We start from the raw sequence: 22413 nt of genomic DNA on the forward strand, positions 1-22413 counted from the left end.
AGCAGATTGTTCACCGACTGAGCTATGAGGGAATCCTTAAAAAAAAATTTAATCTCCTCTAAAGTATTAAAGAGTTTTCAATATAGTCAACAATTTCCAGACCAAAATCTAAAGGAAATCAAACACCAGAGAAGTGAGCAAAGCACTAGAACGCATACCAACTTCTGCCTTAGGGCATTTGCTAATCCAGATAAATTTGGGCTTTGGTTTTGGTGACCTTGGTGGGCAATAACATAAGAAACAATGATCACACTCCACTCAAGATGGGAAGTACAATTAGAGACATTTTTCACCTTAGCCTGGGGCCCACAATGAAAACTGACGACTCCATCACCATCCCCAGGAAGCCACAATAAAATCTATCATGGTGCTAAAAAGAGAAAGAGAATAAAAAGAAAAACAAGAGGGAAAAAATATCTGAAAAGGTGGGGTCACTTCTGACTCAAATCTGCAGCCCAGGTCCTATCACTTAAGTTGTCCACAGAACTTCAAGTCATGAGCTAGGTTCAGGGTCGTCCCAGACTAACAAATCCTGAGGTGCCTGGCAGAAGCAAATACAAATCTCCTATGAAGGAAGGCACCATCCTATCAGAGACTAAAAAACTAAAATCCCTACAAATAATATTTCAAGGACAATGAAGAAAAAAAAAACAAGACCTCACACAAGAAAACAAGACACCATGAGCAAAGTTAACAGAAACTACAGACAGTAGAAGATAGAAACAGAATATAGAAGGTAACAGAAGCAGAAGATATTAAGAAGAGGTGGCAAGAATACACAGAAGAACTCTACAAAAAAGATCTTCATGACCCAGATAATCACAATGGTGTGATCACTCACCTAGAGCCAGACATCCTGGAATGCAAAGTGAAGTGGGCCTTAGGAAGCATCACTATGAACAAAGCTAGTGGAGGTGATGGAATTCCAACTGAGTCATTTCAAATCCTAAAAGATAATGCTGTGAAAGTGCTGCACTCAATACGCCAGCAAATTTGGAAAACTCAGCAGTGGCCACAGGACTGGAACCAATCCCAAAGAAAGGCAATGCCAAAGAATGCTCAAACTAGCACACGATTGCACTCACCTCACACGCTAGTAAAGTAATGCTCAAAATTCTCCAAGCCAGGCTTCAACAGCACATGAACTGTGAAGTTCCACATGTTCAAGCTGGATTTAGAAAAGGCAGAGGAACCAGAGATCAAATTGTCAACATCCGTTGGATCATTGAAAAGGCAAGATAGTTCCAGAAAAACACCTATTTTTGCTTTATTAACTATGCCAAAGGCTTTGACTGTGTGGATCACTACAAACTGTGGAAAGTTCTTAAAGCATGGGAATACCAGACCAACTGACCTGCCTCTTGAGACATCTGTATGCAGGTCAGGAAGCAGCAGTTAGAACTGGACATGGAACAATAGACTGGTTCCAAATTAGGAAAGGAGTACATCAAGGCTGTATATTGTCACCCTGCTTGTTTAACTTATATGCAGAGAACATCATGAGAAATGTTGGGCTAGATGAAGCACAAGCTGGAATTAAGATTGCCAAGAGAAATATCAACAACCTCAGATATGCAGATGACACCACCCTTAGGGCAGAAAGTGAAGAAGAACTAAAGAGCCTCTTGGTGAAAGTAAAAGAGGAGAGTGAAAAAGTTGGCTTAAAGCTCAACATTCACAAAACTAAGATCATAGCATCTAGTCCCATCACTTCATGGCAAATAGATGGGGAAACAGTGGAAATAGATACAGACTTTATATTTTTGGGCTCCAAAATCACTGCAGATGGTGATTGCAGCCATGAAATTAAAAGATGCTTGCTCCTTGGAAGAAAAGTTATGACCAACGTAGATGGCATATTCAAAAGCAGAGACATTACTTTGCCAACAAAGGTCCATGTAGTCAAAGCTATGGTTTTTCCATTAGTCATGTATGGATGTGAGAGTTGGATTATAAAGAAAGCTGAGCACCAAAGAATTGATGCTTTTGAACTGTGGTGTTGGAGAAGATTCTTGAGAGTCCCCTGGACTAAAGGAGATCCAACCAGTCCATCGTAAAGGAAATCAGTCCTAAATATTCACTGGAAGGACTGATGCTGAAACTCCAATTCTTTGGCCATCTGATGTGAAGAACTGACTCATTTGAAAAGACCCTGATGCGGGGAAAGATTGAAGGTGGGAAGAGAAGGGGACGACAGAGGATGAGATGGTTGGATGGCATCATCGACTCAATGAACATGAATTTGAGTAAACTCTTGGAGTTGGTGATGGACAAGGAGGCCTGGCATACTGCAGTCCATGGAGTCGCAAAGAGTCAGACACAAATGAGCAACTGAACTGAACCGAAGAGACAGTAGATCATCAAAGGCTTCATAGAGGGTACTTAATGGATACAAACTATGAAATAACTATATTACTCGGCCTGAAGTACTAACAGATAAGCCTGAAGATCTCTTTAGGACACAGGAATCTATAACCAAAAAATGATACAACAATTCTGTGAAAACAAATGGACTCTTCAAAAATGTTAATATTCGAAATAGCAAAAACCTACACCGTCCCCCTGCCCCACTCCAATATGTCAGGGGAACTATTCGACACTAAGGAGACTAAAAACCTTAAAAACTCAATGAAGCACATGACCCTTGACTGAATCCTGAATTTAAAAAGAAAAAGGAAACATTATTGAAAATTGGGGGGGAAATGAATACAGAATTTATTAACACTGCATTAATTTTAAGCTTATGGACTGTGATAACAATATTGTGATTACCTGAAAGAATTTTGCTCTTCTTAGAAAGTATCTGTTAATGTATTTAAAGGAGCAATGTGAAAGGACACAAAAGCAAATGTGGCAGAAAGTTAAAAACTAATGACTCTAAGTAAAGGGCACTTAGGTACTATTATTTCAAGTTTTCTTTAGATTTGGAAACTTTTAAGAAGAAAACATTATAGGGGGAAGTTGTAGGGGGAAGTCGTATAGAAGATTTCGTAAGATCCAAAAAGAACATCTAACAATAAGAGGTATAGTAGCTAAATTTAGAAATTTCTTAAGTATACAAGTGAAGTTAAGAGACATGGAGGAGAAAGAGCTGATATCATTGGAGCCTTGAGGGCAAAGAGATGAGTCAGAGGCAATATCTAAAAAAATGATAGCTGAGGATTCTACCGAAATGTTGAAAAAGACCAATATGTAGATTCAAGAAGTCCACTAAATCCCAAGCTAGATAGATGGGAGAAAATCCATACCTAGACTCATCTTAGAGATGGTAAAGAAAACTAAAAATAGATAAATCATTTAAAAGGCCAATAAAAAAAAAAGACAAATTATGTTCAAAGAGGCCATGGTTCAATTGAGAGCTAATTTCCCAATATAATGGAAGACAGAAAATGGTAGAATTATGCAATCAAATTTACTGGAAGAAAAAACTGCCATCTTTTAATTCTATAGTCAGCAAAAGTATCTTTCAAGAGTAAATTAAAGACAATTTTGGATAAACAAATGTGGGAAGATTCCCCATAGCAGATCTACTTCAAACTTAGTTAATTGCTATTGACTGCAACTTTAACCTACACTGATATTTTAGATTCTGCTCTCCAGGATTCTGCTGTTCTCTCAAACAATCCATCCAATAAGTTACAAGAAAAATGAACAACTATTGCTGAAAATGATTTTGAAATGGTTAATACACAAATCATTCCATTTGAAGTCTCAATGAATGATCCAAGTTGTCATTCATATAAGTTCATTAATACTTGTAAATCCATACTAATGAACAACTTTTCCAAAGTGAGAAATCAAAATAATTTGAACTCAGCAGGGATATCATTTGTGCCTGACTCATAATAAAGGAAGTCTGTCCTATGGCTCTGTATTCATTACTTACCAAATAGAAACATCATTACCCGTATATAAATTTCTCTTCTAAACAAAACAAAACAAACTCATGAGTGGTGACCTCAAACTGAACTAGTTAAATTTAGGGACTCATTTGTAAAGGTCAGTGTCCTTTGCTGAAAATCCACTTTTTATGGAGATGAGAAGTTTAACCTGCCCTACGAGTACCAGGCATAATTAGCCAGCTGCACTCTCATAATAAGGTGCAGATGGTTAATTACACCAGCAAATAACTGCTTACTTGTGGGCACAAAAGCCTGTACCTAAAAATCATTAAACGTATACTTGGGCCTATCTATGCTCATGCAAACAAAACACATTTCCAAGGTTTCACCTGTGAGCAAATCACCACAGGCTCCAACTCCACCACTCTGGGGGAGACCCATTAACACTGCTGAGGTCTGGTTCAAGGAAGGGACACTAGCCGCAAAGCCATAAATCAGTGAGCGAAATATTTCACGGGGTGCTGAGTCCTTGTTGAAAAATCTCCTGAAGTTAATTTGTTGTAACAGAAACCTAAGGTAGAATTTGTTTTCCCTAGAACCCAAAGTAAATTCTATCTTCTTCAGATTAAAGACTCTAAAGAATTTTTTCTTCACAAGCAAAAGTCAACATTAGTTGTCTGACAAAGAAAAAAAGACAAATTTTCCTGTGCCCTTGAGAAATTTCACTGGCTAGCTGAGCTCCCAGAATTTAGAAAGCCATATCAGAAACAATACATCCAATGGTTGTTAGGTTGTTCCAAAGATCCCACTTAAAAACAAATTCTACTAATCCCCATATGGTGAGAATAGGACTTGGGCAGAAAGCAGAGAGGGCTCACTACTTTCTAAAACCCAAATCTGGAAGTTCTCTGCCAGCTTCACTGTTCTCGACTTGCAGGGTTTAAAATGTCAGGGCTAGGGAAGAGAATGCTCATCTACTTGAATCTGCACAGAACCTTTACTCAGAGGAATCCACAGGATGTGTGATTCTATTCAGTTTAATTGTATGTTGGGGAAGAGGAAAAGCTGTCTGCCGTGGTTTTAATTGCTAAGAGCACACGATCTTTTTAGGAACCATCTGTTTAATTGTAATTACAAATAGCGATGCAAAAACACAAATGATTAACAAGTACAAAACTTCCCTACCACTAACAGTTTTAACATAAGAAGCCATATAGTGAAAGAGTGTGTTGTTGCCTTTTTCCTCTCTGCAATATTTCATGATTTAGCAACTGGCAGTCTACTATTTATTACAGAATCTCATTCTGGTGGTGCTAAAGTTATTAATTAGTATTCTTGGATTATATTTCTCTGTTACTCCTTTTTATTAAACTTTAATTCCCTCTGAGAGTGACAGGGATTATATCAGAAATGAAATACCTAAGGCTCCTGTTTTCTACCTCCTGTTCAAATCTTTGAGGTTTGATATAATCACACATCACCTATAATTAATTACCTGGGACATTCCAAAGTATTGCAAGACTAATTTTTTGGCTTTCATAAGCATAAATTTCAGCCTTCTTGGTTTTGAAATATGCTTACCACACTGTTATCATTCTAAAAGACACAAGTATTGGTGATTGTTTCCAGGCATGAATAAAAATAGCTTAACCTTGAAATTTATTTTAATTAAGGATTTTTCAAAGTCATTGCCGCAAACCTGGTGGATTGTTTATAATAAAAACAAGCATCAACAACATAGTTGTACAGAACACAAAATTAGGGGCGAAGTTTTTTAACTTGGGTTTATAAGAGTAGTTTAAAAAAATAAAGAGAGAGAAACGCTGTGAGATCATAATGTTAATAGAGCAACCTTATATTTAGGACATTTTAGATAGCCTATTAAAGCAAGAAGATGCGATTTTAAAATAAAATTCAGGAGAGATGTATGAACTGACAGTGAAATTACATGAGATTTCTTTCTTAGTCATGTCACACTGATTTTTCCTCAAAGTAAGATGAGTTGACTCTTTGGTATTCATTTTAAGATGAAGATCACCACTTAAACAATACCATATACTTTCTGACTAGTCTTTCAGTCACACATGAAAACACTTTTAAAAAGCCCTCTCTCCTCTACCACTGCAACAGATAAAGATGACCCTTAAAAAATCAGAGAACTAAAGCACTTTAAATCCTCAAAGATGTAAAAAGACTGACTGCACAGCTTTTCAAGTTAAATTGCGGTAGAGGCATTGTGCGATATGTCAATTCCTCAGTTATGCTCTGTCCAACCCGAATCCTTCTAGTCATGATCCTACAATGATTTTTGCCTTATTTCAAGCCTGGCTTCCCCTCGCAAGTCATTTTATATGAAGAGCAGCCAAATGCTAAGCTCATTTGCAACTGTTAATGAGGAAATAGATCTTGGGAGAAAATATATGAAAGAAAAAATCTGCCCTCGGAAACAGCTGCTTCTTCACTTTGAACAACAGCAACTGTGATGGAGTGTGTCACTGTGCCCTGAGCTCCGAAATGTGCTGTCCTAAACCAGCGATCTTTAACCTCCAAGGTTCAAATCAGTTAAAAGCTATGAACACTGTTCCCCAAAAGATGAAAATAAACATAAAATCTAAACTAAACATAAACATAAGATAACAACTAGAACCATATGGGAGGATTCCATCCCATACCAACTCAAAACAAGAAGTCGTGCTGCCCCTGGGGCCCCTAGATCAGGCATGCAGAAATGTTTACTCCCTGACAGGCAGGGTCGACACAGCACTTCAGTAAGCACTCAGCACTGAAGCAGCTACAGAAGACTGTCGATTTTCTGTTCCCCAAAAGATTACGGGAGTAAAATCTCTGAAAGGAGAATGAGGCAGGAAAGTGGGCAGGGTACAACCTTTAAAAGAATGACATAGCCTGAGGGTACAACAAACTGAGTAGAGACAACAGGGAGAAGGCCATGGCACCCCACTCCAGTACTCTTGCCTGGGAAATCCCATGAGCGGAGGAGCCTGGCAGGCTTCAGTCCATGGGATCACTAAGAGTCGGATACGACTGAGCCACTTCACTTTCACTTTTCACTTTCGTGCTTTGGAAAAGGAAATGGCAACCCATTCCAGTGTTCTTGCCTAGAGAATTCCAGGGACGGGAGAGCCTGGTGGGCTGCTGTCTATGGGGTCGCACATAGTCGGACACAGCTAAAGCGACTTAGCAACAGCAGCAGCAGCAGCAGAAACAAGGTCCAGGATGGCAGACCAGTTGTCTTCCACTAGACTCTGAGTCTCAGTATACACTCACTGAAACACATCAGCATGCTAAATGACACACCCACAGGCACCACGACCATAAATGTCAAAAAGTGGGCAGTGGCCCAATTCCTGGAAGTCCCCATCCTTTCCCCAGAAGAGCTGGAATACTCCTCCCACTCATTAGCCTATGAAATTACCCACCCCTATAAAAATTGACAACCCCATAACCTGGTGCCTCTAATGCCTCTCTTGCCTTCTGAGACGGCTCACACTCTGTCTATGGAGTGTGTCTCCTCCCTGAAAAAACTTTCACCTCAAAAGAAACAACAAACAAAACTATTAACATAAATCCAGAGTCAAGCATCTCTACTCTATGCAGATCGCAGTTTACCAGTTTAAACATAGCTTCAATACTCACTCATAGGCTATGTCGGTTCTCTCACACTTGAGAGTTTTCCTCTTCTAAATATTTTTTTATGTTAACATGTAAAAACATTCTCAAAGCTACTGTGAAGCTCGTAAAACTATACCACTAATTAAGAATAGATAATAACTTTCCCTATCCTGTGTGATCACATGAATCACTCTCCCACATAAGCCAGAGGGATTGCTGGGCCTTCCCCTAAATAATTCTAAATTTTCTCATATACAAAACATGAAATAAAATGTAAAACTAAATCTATAAAACTTCAAGAAGAAAACACAGAAGAAAATCTGTGTTACTTTGGGTTAGGTGAAGAATTTTAGATAACATAATACATAACAGAAAAAATAGTAAGTTGGACTTCATCACAATTTAAAACTTTTGACTCCAAAAGGCAACTCAATAAGAGGACAAGTGAATAAGACATGGGCAAAAGATACAAACACAAACTTCACCAAAGAAGAGATAAAATAATCGATAAACTCATGCTGTTCAATGTCATTAGGCATCACGGAAATGCAAATTTGAAACAGAATGAGAAACCACTACACATCTACAAAAATGATTAAAATGAACAAGACTGTCACTAGATGTCATGGATGTGGAGCAGATGACACTTTCATACTGTGCTGGTAGAAATGCAAAACGCTACAGTTAATTTGGAAAACAGTTTCTTATAAAATTAAACATATACTTACCATAGAACCTAGTAATCACATTCCCAGGTATTTATCCAAAAATTATAATAACATATGTTGATACAAAGACTTTTCTGGGAATGACTACAACCAGCAACAAGAGAACTTTCTGAGTTAACAGAATCATTCTATACATTTACATGGATACATAGCAATTTTTCAAAACCCGCAGAACTGTACATCTACATCTAAAAGGAATAAATTTTGGAAAAGGGTCTATTCAGATCCTCTGCACATTTTTAGTTGGGTCTTTTCTTTTTTGACATTGAATTATATGAGTTCTTTGTATATTTTAATATTAATCCCTTATCAGACGTAGCATTTGAAAATACCTTCTCCCAGTCTGTAAGTGGCCTTTTATTTTGTCAGTTTCCTTCACTGTGCAAAAGCTTTTTTTTTTTTTTTTTTTGCAAAAGCTTTTTAGTTTGAAGTATTCCCATTTGTTTATTTCTGCTTTTGTTTCCCTTGCCTGAGGAGACATGGCCAAAAAATATTTCCAATATTATTGTCAAAGAGCATACTGCTTAGGTTTTCTTCTAGAAGTTTTATGGTTACAGGTCCTACATTTCAGTCTTTATTCCATTTTGAATTTATTTCTGTGCATAGTATGAGCGAGTAGTCCAGTTTGATTCCTCTGGATGTAGCTGTCCAGTTTTCTGAACACTGTTTACTGAAGGAGCTGTCTTTTCCCCATGATGTATTTTTGCCTCCTTTGTCATAGATTAATTGCCCATATAAGTGTGGATTCATTTCTGGGTTCTTTATAGATGATCGACAGGTTCACGAAAAGATGCTCAAGATCACTAATCAGAGAAATGCAAATCAAAACCACAATGAGATATCACCTCACACCTCTCAGAAGAGCTATCATCCAAAAGACAACAAATAAGCTTTGGTGAGGATGTGGAGGAAAGGAAACCCTTGTGCACTGTTGGTGGGAATGTAAATTGATGCAGCCATTATGGAAAACAGTGTGGAGATTCCTTAAAAAACTAAAACTAGAACTATAATGTGACTTAGCAATTCCACTGCTTGGTATTTATCCAAAGAAAACAAAAACACTAATTAGAAAAGACACATTCACCCCAATGTTCACTGCAGCATTATTACAATAGCCAATATATGGAAGCAACCCAAATGTCCATCAATAGAAAAACAGATAAAGAAGATGTGGTATATGTACACAGTGGAATATTACTCAGCCATAAAAAGAATGAAATCTTGCCATTTGTCACAACATGGATGGATCTAGAGGGTATTGTGCTAACTGAAATAAGTCAGAAAGAGAATACCAAAAGTAATCACTTATATGTGAAATCTAAAAAATAAAACAAATGAATAAACATAACAAAACAGAGATAGTCATAGACCCAGAGAACAAACTGTATGGCTTTTCTGGTGGTTGCTAGAGGGGAGGAGGTGAAGGGAGGAGAGTAATCGGTGACGGAGATTAAGAGGCACAAATTTCCAGTTGCAAAATAAGTGGGTCATGGGTATTAAACGTACAGTGTGGGGAATGTATTCAATAATTATATATCTTTGAGTGGTGACAGATAACTAGATTTATTGTAGTGATCATTTTTAAAGGCATAGAAATATTCAATCATGATGTTGTATAACAGGAACTAACAGTGTTGGAGGTCAACTATACTTCAAAAACAAGCAAACTCATAGAAAAAGAGATCAGGTTACCAGTAGTAATGGGGTGAGGGAGGGGGAACCGGACGAAGGCAGTCAAAAGGTACAAACTTCCAGTTATAAGATAAATAAGTACCAGGGATGTAATGTACATGATATATACAATTAACTCTGCTGTATGTTATACATGAAAGTTGTTAAGAAAATAAACCCTAAAGAGTTCTCATCACAAGTAAAATTGTTTATATTTCTTTAATTTTGTATCTATATGAGATGATGGATGATGACTAAACTTACTGTGATAATCATTTCATCCTGAATATAGGTCAAATCATTATGCTATACAGCTTAAACTTATACACTACTGTATGTCAATTATATCTCAATAAAACTAGAAGAAAAAATAGAGGTGAATTTTACAGTATGTAAATTATGCATAATAAATCGGACTTTTTTTTAATTTTATTTTATTTTTAAACTTTACAATATTGTATTAGTTTTTAAAACACCTAAGAACACATTGGGATAAAATATTAATTTAAATTTTATCTCAACATAGTATCAATATCTCAAAGTATCAATACCAAGGGTATGTAAAATACCCCAACTGATCAATATAAAAAGGACAGTCAGATTTAAATTGGACAAAGATAAAGAATGACAACCCACAGAAGATCAATTATCAGTAGTAAATAATCATAAACTGCTTTATCTCACTAGTAAGCCAGCAAATGTAAATTACAACAAAGTGGTAAACATTATTTTCCCGTAAGAAAGACAAAGTTTTAAAAGACTGATAATATCAAGTGTTGATGCCTATGCAGGGCAAGTACAATCTCTACAAGACTTCAAAAGAGTTATATCAATGGGGATGATGGAAATTCAATTTATTCATATTCAGCCAAATAAAAGGACAAAAAAATAACCTTTATAATAGCTGGGTGATTGTCTTTGCTGTTTAGTCAGTGGGCTGTAGAATGAGGTGAGATGGTTTTTAGTCCTGAGAACACTTGTGTCCATTTCATCAATGCTCAACAGTCAGTCCAGTGCAGACTGAGGAGAGCCCAGAAGGATGCATGAATGATTCTAAGGCTTTAGCAGTCCACCAAGCAGAGTGATGTTCAGGTAGCCACATGAATAGCAACAGCCTCCTCAATGTTCTCAAGGAAGAAGCTGAAGAATGAAATGAAGGCTACAGCAAAATTTAGAAGAACAAAGACATAATGGAACAGGGACTTCCCTGGTGGTCCAGCAGTTAAGAATCTGCCTGCCAGTGCGTGGGGCACCGGTTCAGTCTCTGGTCCGGGAAGATCCCACATGCCCTAGAGCAGCTAAGCCCACAATTACCGAAGCCTGTGCGTCTAGAGCTGGTGCTCTGCAACAGAAGAAGGCACCACAATGAGAAACCCACGTACCTCAACTACAGAGTAGCCACTGCTCACCTCAACTACAGAGTAGCCGCTGCTCACCACACCTCGAGAAAGCCCAAGTGCAGCAACGAAGGCTTTGCCTTCAACGTTGACCTTAGCATCCCCAACCTAATACAGCAGTAAAACATGACTCTACTAAATAAGATCATAAGAGCACAAATCCTGTCTTAACATTACATTTTTTTTTTTCTTGCAAAACATCTAGGTTACTACTAAACATTAAGTAGGATCTCAATGACTTTAAGGAGTAAAGCAAAGGAGAGTGGGGAAGAATCATCTAGATAAAATACATACTGGTTGAAGTATTCTGGAGAGAAAAGGCCAAGACCCTATAGAGGCAGGGAGCAAGAAATCTAAGGTAAAACAAGTGAGGACACGTAGAGAACGGGACACCAGGTGGTTAAGAGTTATACCGACAGCTCTAACCATGGGACACTCTATGAACCCAGACTGCAGAACTGTAAAGGGCGGTTAATCATTAGGCACTTCACAGGCGCAGCTACGCAGTAAGACCACACAGGTAAAACATATCAGGGTATACCGGGAATGCATTCGAGAAGAAGGGAGGAGGGGGTACGGCACCCCATTTTCCCGTTAAGGAAACACAGAAAATGACTTGCCCAAGGCCGAGCTAATTAGAAGTTAGAAGCAAGGTGAACTTCTAACTCTCTCCTTCAGGCTGATGTCTGCTCCTCATCCACACAGATTCTAGGGAACCAACAGAAACTGGAGGCTCCACTATTGAGCGGAGAGGGGGTGAGGAGAAAGAGCGTGAGGAGGCTGGGGAGAGATGGGATCTGGAAAGCTTAGGGAACCCCTGGGACAAAGAGCTGGAACACGAGGGAATGCCCCCAGTCAGTCCTTATACCCCTCATATTGCGACCCCACGACCACTGCGAGGGCCTTCGACCCCGGTGACCTCCACCCCCTGTCAATTCCGCGCCCCATTCCCCACCAAGACCCCGCGTCCAACTCACAGACGCTGTAGCAAGGGCTTCCCAACCCGGCTCCAAGCAGCCGGCTCTCCTGTGCCGCCTGGTAGCGGAGCTGTTACCATCCGTTGCCACAGCAACCACTCAGCGCCGCACAGTTTAGCAAGCCGCTTGATGATTGGAGAAGGCAAGCGTCCATAGCAACCGCCAGGCAGCGATACTTGTACCCCATGGTCTGTAGCCTACCAGGCTCCTCAGTCCATGGGATTTTCCAGGCAAGAATACTGGAGTGGGTTGCCATTTCCTTTCCACCAGACACCTTCTCTCCCCAAAGGCATCCTCTCTCACCAGACACTTGTCCTAGTTCTTTAAAAGTGCATCATGCATTATCTTATTTAACGCCTATCTGCTGGTGTTGCAGTGAGGTTCTTCATCTCTCCATAAATTTTTAAGAGTTCTTTTCCCTCTTCAGGAGGTCTCTGAACCCTTAAGTTATCTGCAAAAATTTATGTCCCTGTACCAAGTAGGATGGTCCATAACTATCGAGTCTTAAAGGAGCCAGAAACAAAACCCAGGCTGCCAGATGCCCAGGAAAGTCCAAGAGAATAACTACTCTATGCATTTACCCCCCTCTTTCTTCTCAGAGAATGCAGATAAAAATATAGTGTGGTTTTTCCCAGATTCCACTTAGACTGTGTGGCCTCATTCAAATCCTGCCTTGAGACGCCTCCCAGATTCTAACTCTTGACCTTTATTCATTCATTGAATAAATTATCTATTGATCACTAATTATGGGTTGTACATTTACCACCGAGACACTTTTCTAGCCCCTGGAATATAGCAATCATTGAGACAGAGTCCCTAATTTCTTAGAGTTCTCCTTATGGTGTGGGACACAACAGATGAATAGACAAGATCACTTTACGATGCAGTAATAAAATATGGTGATACGATGGGGATGTCTAAGGCAAAGAGCCCTTTAGACACGATGGTTAGGGAAGTTCACATTGAGGAGATGGTATTTGAGCTGAGACACGAGAAGACAACACTTCCCTGGTAGTTCAGCTGGTAAAGAATCTGCCTGCAATGCAGGAGACCCGGTTCAATTTCTGGGTTTGGAAGATCCCCTGGAGGAGGGCATGGCAACCCACCCCAGTATTCTTGCCTGGAGAATCACCATGGACAGAGAAGCCCGGCAGGAGGCAGGAGGCTGCAATCCATGGGGTCACAAAGAGTCAGACATGACTGAGCGACTGAGCACACATGAGAAGGCAATACCTACACAAGAGCAGACAGTAACACATGAAGTGTATAAAAGGGGCAGGAGCAGGTGATTAAGGAAGATCTGTTCAAAGAGCTTGAGCCCCATTTCCTCACCTCTAGTCCACAAAGTGAGGTTTGAGGGGACCACTAGATAAGTTTAGTATATTAAGAGGCACAGTGGGCTTGTGTCTGAATCCTATCTAATAGTTCTAAAGAGCAAGAGCTCAGCAGACTAGTGGGCAGAGACCAGAGCAAAGGAAAAACTACTTGGTTGGGAACAAACCATCACCTTCCCCTAGGGTTTATTAAGGGTAAAAATATGCATGAGTGCTTTCTCTGGTGCTACAGATTCCTCTTGAGAAATGTGTATGGTTATTTGGGGTCCTTTCTAAGAGCGAAATTGGTGAGACAAGGATGCCTCAGCACAGGGAAGCTAAGGGTACTGTCAGGTTCTTCGGACCAAGGAAAAGCAAAGAACCAACCAAAACAGAAATGAGTTTGACCCCCACCGAGAGAAATGCAGGGTACAGATGCCCAGTAATGAGGGTGAGTTTTCTGACTCTTGAAAGTGCCCCACAAGAGGAAGTATCAACCTAATCAAGCAGGATCAGACGAGTGACAATTTCCTTGATGGCTTCTCTATTCCCTCCTCCCAATCTAATCTCAGAGGAGCCAGAAAAAAGTAACTCAACTGGAGGCACAGGTACAGTGGCTGGCAATGAACCCAAGTAGAAAACACCAGGAAAAAAAGCAGAAAGTGACCACGCTTTCATTTCCCACCTGCAGGTTTCCTGTTTGCATCAGGACCAAACTGAAAAAGGAAGAAGCCATAATTTTAAGTTAAAAGTTTTGATTATCACTTTAGACAAACATATTGAGGCCGTGTTTTGACCCCTAAGAGTGTCCATAAAAGTCTTGGCATCCGACTGAGTTCACCCAAAAGCAGGAAAACAATTTGTCCCACAGACCATTTTAAAGGGAGACTAGAAGAAAAAAGTTAAGCAGCTTTATGACTGTGACCCACAAGTCATGCTTGCTTAACTTTAGGGTTACATAAGATATATGAGACAGGCTATAATATAGGCAGCAACATGGGTTATACCTGAAGTGTATGGAACAGTAGATGAAAAAAGTTAAGGATTAAAGTGTATACTATTATGGGGAGGAAAACATTTATCCAGTCACACAGAACCTCGGCATCAGACCTGAGACTATATAAGCCCCCATCCCCAGAGGCCTTGCCAGGGCTGCCGAGAGCTGTGGCCAGTGACCATGGCTGCTCCTCCATAGGGCTCTGCTGCAGCTGCTGCATGACGATAGAAGCCTGGTATGGCCTCAGTGCCAGAGTGATGGAGGGGCAGGCAAACAGAAGGGAAAACAAACACAAACAAGAAACATATGCAGAAATGGATATTCAACTGAATGCTAATTATGGTATTAAAAAGTAAATCAGATTTAGGAATCATTTTTGTTAACCTACACTTCTCTTTAACCAAAAAGGCTAACAGGAAGTGTAAAGAGTTCTCCATTTGTCTTAAGCTGCCTGACCCCTCAAGGAATCTTACATTTTGATCAAGTGAGAGAGATGAGGCTAGGGCCTTGTTCTTTCTATGCTAAGTCACTACAGTCGTGTCTGATTCTGTGCGACCCCATACACCGAAGCCCACCAGGCTCCCCATCCCTGGGATTCTCCAGGCAAGAACATTGGAGTGCGTTGCCATTTCCTTCTCCAATACGTGAAAGTGAAAAGTGAAAGGGAAGTCGCTCAGTCGTGTCCGACTCTTAGCGACCCCATGTACTGCAGCCCACCAGGCTCCTCTGTCCATGGTATTTTCCAGGTAAGAGTACTGGAGTGGGGTGCCATTGCCTTCTCGGTGTTCTTTCTAAGTTGTGAGCAAATAATTGGGTCAGCGAGCAGACAAGATTATGAAGACAGAGGCTTTTTCAGACTTCAGAGCAAAATAGGACAATAACCCTGAGGACCTCAAGACACCAAGCCCACCCCAGCAGTCCTGGCCCACTGGACCCATGCAGAGGAGGACCCTGGGTAAGAACCTGCAGAAATCACAGACTTATCATTATAAAAGGCCTTAGAGAAAAATGTGTATAAGATTCAGAACACAGTAGTTGCTCCATACATGAGCAATGATTTTTCTTACTATTATAAGATGACTCCAGCTCTGAACTTGTTCTTTATGTAGAGTTTACTGCTTAACCTCTCTGTGCTTCATGTAGCTCCCACATCTATCAAATAGGGGCAAGCACCCCACAGGTGCTTGTTGAACATTAAATAAGACAAGTTTGCTCCTTGGAAGAAAAGCTATGACAAACCTAGATAGCATATTAAAAAGCAGAGACATGACATTACCAACAAAGGTCCGCATAGTCAAAGCTATGTTTTTTCCAGTAGTCATGTATGGATGTGAGAATTGGACTGTAACGAAAGCTGAGAGCTGAAGAATTGATGCTTTTGAACTGTGGTGTTGGAGAAGACTCTTGAGAGTTCCTTGGACTGCAAGATCAAACCAGTCAATCCTAAGGAAATCAATCCTGAATGTTCATTGGAAGGGTTAATGTTGAAGCTGAAGCTCCAGTACTTTGGCCACCTGATGCAAAGAACTGACTCATTGGAAAAAACCCTGATGCTTGGAAAGATTAAAGGCAGGAGAAAGGGACAACAGAGGATGAGATGGTTGGATGGCATCACCAACTCGATGGACATGAGTTTGAGCAAGCTCCAGGAATTGGTGATGGACAGGGAAGCCTGGCGTGCTGCAGTTCATGGGGTTGCAAAGAGTTGGATGCAACTGAATGACTGAACTGAACTGAACAAACACCAAATGAACCGAAAATAGAAACTGAAGCTAAAGTAAGCCTGGTTCCTCTGTCTACATATTTCTCTCTGGACCCAAATGTCCCTTTGTTTCTGCTTCTCTATGTATGTCATTTTTTTTTTTTCCTTTTCCTTATATTTGTCTTTCCCTACTTTTCTACCCAAATCTTGCAAAACAATCAACCAAGTGCCCCACATACCCATACTCTCAGTTCACGTTCATCTCTGTCTCTAAGTGTAGTGGGTTAAATGGTAACTCTAAAAGAATGTGCCTGTGTCCTAAAATCCAGACCCTGGGGATGATATCTTACTTAGAAAAAGAGTCTTTGCAGTTGTATTTAAGTAAAGCGACTTGAGATTATCCTCAATTACCCAGGTGGACCCTTAAATCCACTGACTTTGTAAGACAGAGAATAGGAGAAGACACAGATACATAAAAGGGAAACAGCAGTGAGACCACAAAGGCAAAGCCTGAAGAAATGTGGCCAAGGACGCCAATGACCACCAACAGCCATCAGAAACTGGAAGGAGCAAGGAAGGATTCTCTCCAGAGCCGCCAAAGCCAAGTGCAGCCCTGTCTATGCCTTGACTTCGGACTTCTGGCCTCCAGCCAGTGAGAGAATTATTTCTATTGCAGGAAGCCACCTGGTTATTGGTGGTTTGTTGCAGCAGCCATAAGAAACAACTGCACTAAGTTTTCATTCCAAATCCCTGGGAGAGAAAATCTAACTGGTTTAGGCTAACTCACATACAACAACATATCCACTGAGCCCATTCACTTCTGCCAGAGAGATGGATCACACTGGATGAATATGACTGCCAGGGCCACTCCTGTGTGGAGGGTGGCTGTCAGTTCTCCAGGAAGTGAAGGTGGGCTGGGCAGAAAGCCATCTACTACATATGCGTTCTCCAAACATCCCGGTGCCAGACTTCATTTTTCAAATCTTTTTCCTTTATCTCCACATCTTGTTCATTTACCATTTTTGGACCAGCTCTCCTTGCCTTCAATTTTTCACTTCTACCTCTCTGCAAATCTTCCCACTTCTGTCTAACTCCCCTGCCACCACTCTGTCTCAAGCCAGTATCAGATCTTGCCTGGTTTGCTGCCACAGTACTTGCTGAGTTTCAAGTCAACTCAGAAAGCATATACTGAGGCACCTCAGGTGCCACTGTCAACTCAGAGGGGTATCTCAGGTTATTTTAAATCGTCATGGAAATCATAGCAACATCTGTCAGAAACTACTAGCTTGAGGTGAAAGTGAAGTTGCTCAGTCATGTCTGACTATTTGTGACCCCATGGACTGTGGCCTACCAGGCTCCTCAATCCATGGAATTTTCCAAGCAAGAGTAATGGAGTGGGTTGCCATTTCCTTCTCCAGGGGATTTTTCCAATGCAGGGATCGAACCCAGGTCTCCTGCACTGCAGGCAGACCTTTTACCGTCTCAGCCACCAGGGAAGCCAGTGCTTGAGGTAGTTCAGTTTTGATATTAGTTTATTTTACTGTTTCCAAAGACCAAATCTTTTCAAAGGTGGTTTTTAGTAATTGCTGTGATGAAAGCAAGCACCACTTGAAAATCAGTGTGTAGCAGAAAATAAGACTGGTGGTGGCCTACATGATTCCAAGGCTTGAGAAGGTGTGCAGTGTTCAACAAGCACTTAAGTGTTAGAACAGAAGTGCTTATTAAGCTATTTGGATGTGTTTACTTAATAAATGGAGTTGTTAGTTATTCCTTTTGGCCCAGGCATGCTGTGAAACAACTACTAAGACACTAAAATACTGCTCACTTTTCATTCTTATTTTACCAAGAGTAGGAGATGGAACCAACTTCCATTTCAAAGATGAGCCAAGCATCATTAATGTCCCTGGAGAAGGCTAGCTGGATTCTTCTGAATAGACTGACTTTCTGAGACTGTCTATTAGTCACTTAGGAAGCATTTGTTTCCTCTTGTGGGAATGTCTAGTATGTTCAAGTCAACTCAGAAAGCATATATTGAGCATTAAGTAAAAAAATCACGAGACTGAGGAAACCTAGGTTTGAGACTCAGTTCTATCATCTATTACCTTCACGTCCTGAGGCCAGCGGCTTCATCTTTCTGAACCTCAGTTTCTACAGCTATTAAAGGGTATAATGTAATCACTCAAAGAAAAAAAATGTATTTATGAGCCTACTCTGTGTTCATCATTGCTCTATACTTTGAAGCAATGTTCTCAACCTTTTATTTCATTATGCTCCTCTAAGTGAAAGTAAAAGTCGCTCAGTCATGTCTGACTTTTTGCGACCCCATGGACTGTACAGTCCAGGGAAATCTCTAGGCCAGAATACTGGAGTGGGTAGCCTTTCCCTTCTCCAGGGAATCTTCCCAACCCAGGGATTGAATCCAGGTCTCCCGCATTGCAGGTGGATTCTTTATCAGCTGAGCCACAAGGGAAGCCCATGCTCCTCTAAGGAGACTTTTTTGGTCCTAATTCTGCCTCCCAGATTTGAATGCCACATATATATACTGCATATTTGTTTGTGTACTACACATAAATCTGTGCTGTAGACATAAGAAGAGTGAGATAACTGACTCCTCAAGAGTGAGATAATTTTGCCCCCTGGGGATAATATCATCCCTGTTGAGAATGTACACCCTAAGGGAAGAGAGGATATTTCTGCTCTCACAAAACCTGTATTCTAGCATGAGAAGTTCGGAGAAGGCAATGGCACCCCACTCCAGTATTCTTGTCTGGAAAATCCCATGGATGGAGGAGCCTGGTAGGCTGCGTTCCATGGGGTCGCTAAGAGTTGGACACGACTGAGCGACTTCCCTTTCACGTTTCACTTTTATGCATTGGAGAAGGAAATGGCAACCCACTCCAGTGTTCTTGCCTGGAGAATCCCAGGGACGGGAGCCTGGTGGGCTGCCGTCTATGGGGTCGCACAGAGTCAGACACGACTGAAGTGACTTAGCAGCAGCAGTAGCAGCATGAGAAGTTGGATAAGAAATAAACAAACAAATAAATGTATCAGATGTGAAAAGTGCTTGAAACAGTACAACAGGGCGCTCTGCTGGAGAATGACTGAGGGGATGAGCCAGAGGCCTCTCAAAAGAGGTGACTCCAGGAGTAAGATCTGAATGACAACAGAGGCAGCCAGGCATCTCCACAGGAGGAGCCTCTAGTGTGTGGTCCTCTGCTGGGCTGCAGCTGGGTGAGTGGCAGCAGAAGGGCAGAGAACACTGGAGACTGGTTTTCGAGACTGAGTTATACAGCAGAGAAAAACATCTTGGAAATAGTAAATTGCTGAATGAATGGGAGGGATTATTATGTGCAAAGGGATGTTTTTAGGCATTATTTAGCAGAAAATGACTAAGCCCTGGCCCCTGCTATCAAGAGTTGTTTTTGAAAAACAGCTGAAGAAGCTGGGTTCTGGTAAAAGGTTTAAAAAACCAAAAATATGAGAGATATATCTATCTAGATATATAGAACTAGAAGAGACAGAAACATTAGAAGTAAATAAATGGAACCTAACATTTCTGAAGTACTTACTATGTGCTTCTGTGCAGAGTGCTTTATACACGAATTCTTACGATCCCATGGGGTTATTCTATTTCATTTCACAAGTGAGGAACAGAAGCTCACAAAGTGTAAGTGACTTGCCCCAAATCACACAGGTAGTAAGTGGCAGGACTTAGGTCTGTCCGACTTGAGTCTAAAGTCTTAACCAAGATGACACAACTCCCAGTTTCCCCTCTGGTTCTTTGTGGCATGCCATCTCCCATGCCTGCCCCTTTAATATCGGTGATTTATAGTTATTCAGTTAGTAGAACTGAACTCTCCTGCTAGAACATCAGACTCAGCTCAACAATTAAAAGACTAATTACAAAGTTATTACAGGGCCTTGGAATAAAAAACTGTCCACACCATGTTTAATTACCCACTGTTTTTTGCTTGTAGGGGAGAAATATATCTTATCTCAGGTCCTGAGGATGACTTCATGCCCTTAGTCAATACAGTCAATGTCTGGGCTAGAAGCAAATTTAAAATCAGATTTTATTCTACCTTGGACTTCGTAAAAATGCAAATACAAAAACAGTCCACAGACATATACTGCTAGTGATTAACTGTCAAGAGAAGACTCAGAGACCAACACTTGTTAAGAGAAGACAGCAGACACTTGCTGTGTCTGTAGGCAGTGAGACATAATTGAAGAAATAGTAGATGAGAACCCCTAGGATCAAGGATTGATTCATGATATGAAAGTGTCATGTGGCTCTGGAAAAGTGTGTGGTAGGGAAGACCTACAGCTTAAAAGAGGTGTAGCCAGAGCTAGTCTGTGAAAGATTCCTCCTATCATCAGGCATGGACAATCAATTGTAAGCAGAGCTTTTGCTTCTTGTCAGTGTTCTAGCAAAGTAAAAATCATCCCCTATTAGGAAAACAGTTGATTATGCAGTTACACAATTAGAGATGCAGTATTTTTTTTCTTTCTTTGATGAAAATCTCACAAAATAGAATTCCTGTTTTTGTAGGATCCAGAGGTATAGCAGTACAACAAAGAGTGAATACGTCTGCATGTGAAATAGCACACTTAGATATGTAAGCAAGTATCAATAGTAAACATACCAGTTTACATTAGTCATGCCTGAGGGGGAAAAAACAACTATCTATTCTCTCTAGAAAATTATACTATAAAATCACTGGGAGAGAAGGGACACAGACAAGCAAATATTAATGTACAACACATCATAAAATAAACAGCACTGTAAAATTCTATAAAAACATTCAACAAACTCAAGAGTGGTTAAGAAGAGCATGACGATGGTTGGCTGTAGTTGTCATGAAAGTGTTAACAGAGGTTGAATTTAAAGCAGCCATTGAAAGACAAGTAAAATTCTGATTCACTTACTAATAGGTTCTTTGATGTATTCATCAAACATTGTATTGAATCCTCACTCTAGAACAGATCGTGCCTAAAGCAACCTAAAATGTCCATCAACAACGGAATGGATATATTATACAACAGAATATTACTCAGCCATAAAAAGGGATGAGATCGTGCCATTTGTAGAGATGTGGATGGACCTAGAGACTGTCATACAGAGTGAAGTAAGTCAGAAAGAGAAAAACAAATATCATATATTAATAATATCGCTTATATGTGGAATCTAGAAAAATGGTAATGATTAACTTATTTTCAAAGCAGAAACAGACACAGATGTAGAGAACAAAGATATGGATATCGAGGGGAGAAGGGGAGGTGGGATGAATTGGGAGATTGGGATTTGACATATATCCATTACTATGTATAAAATAGATTACTAATGAGAACCTACTGTATAGCATGGGGAACTCCACTCAGTGCTCTGTGGTGACCTAAATGGGAAGGAAATCCAAAAAAGAGGGGATATATATATACATATAACTGATTCACTTAGCTGCACAGCAGAAACCAACCCAGCATTTTAAAGCCCATTACACTCCAATAAAAATTCTTTAAAAATTTTGTCCTGATAATTATATCCTTTTACAGAATAGAAAGGAATATATAAGAACTCATACATTCATTCATTTAAGCCCAGATTTCTCAAACACCTAAGTATCCAAGACTCTATCAATTGTGTCTGATACTAGGGACAAGAGGGGAAAATTCTCAGGGGTTAATTTTCCAGCTAGACTAAACATCAAAGGGTACAGCCTCCAGGCTAATGACAAGAAGGCAAAGGAGCCAGAAGGAAGCAGACACTGAGCCAGTGGTCTTTCATTAGCTGTCCAGGCTAACTCTTGGGAAGAAACAAGACAAGAAAGTCCAATTTAAAAGTACCCATTGCCCTTGTCTTCTCATTAGACCAACCCTGAGGCTTCAGAGAGCCCTTAGCTCCAGGCCTCATTAGGAAAGCAGATGGCCATATCAGAGGTTAATAGCAGCCAAGGATGACCCTGACATGACTTGGTCCTAGCTGCTGACCGTCTGGAGATGGTTATGACTTTGAAAACTGAGGGCAACAACTTTTGGTGGGGAATGAACAAGGTAAAATCTAAAATTATGCTAGTATTTAAGAAAATAATCCACCTACAGAAACAGGAGAAACAAAAATTTAAAAGAGTAGTAGCAACATGGCTGACCATTTGTATA

The 22413-nt window shown here is 40.3% G+C and overlaps 1 protein-coding gene across 1 annotated transcript in view; it reads right to left on the reverse strand.

Annotated features, from left to right (window-relative positions):
* The window catches only part of HYDIN (HYDIN axonemal central pair apparatus protein), a 339548-nt gene extending 327222 nt beyond the window's left edge, over window positions 1–12326 (reverse strand). Inside the window, 1 exon segment of the mRNA XM_070388036.1 lies at window positions 12246–12326. The gene's annotated coding sequence lies outside the window, so the exon portion shown is untranslated.
* Between the last annotated feature and the right edge of the window lie 10087 nt (window positions 12327–22413).

Source organism: Bos mutus, chromosome 18 (genome assembly GCF_027580195.1).
Source record: "Bos mutus isolate GX-2022 chromosome 18, NWIPB_WYAK_1.1, whole genome shotgun sequence".
Lineage (NCBI taxonomy): Eukaryota > Metazoa > Chordata > Mammalia > Artiodactyla > Bovidae > Bos > Bos mutus.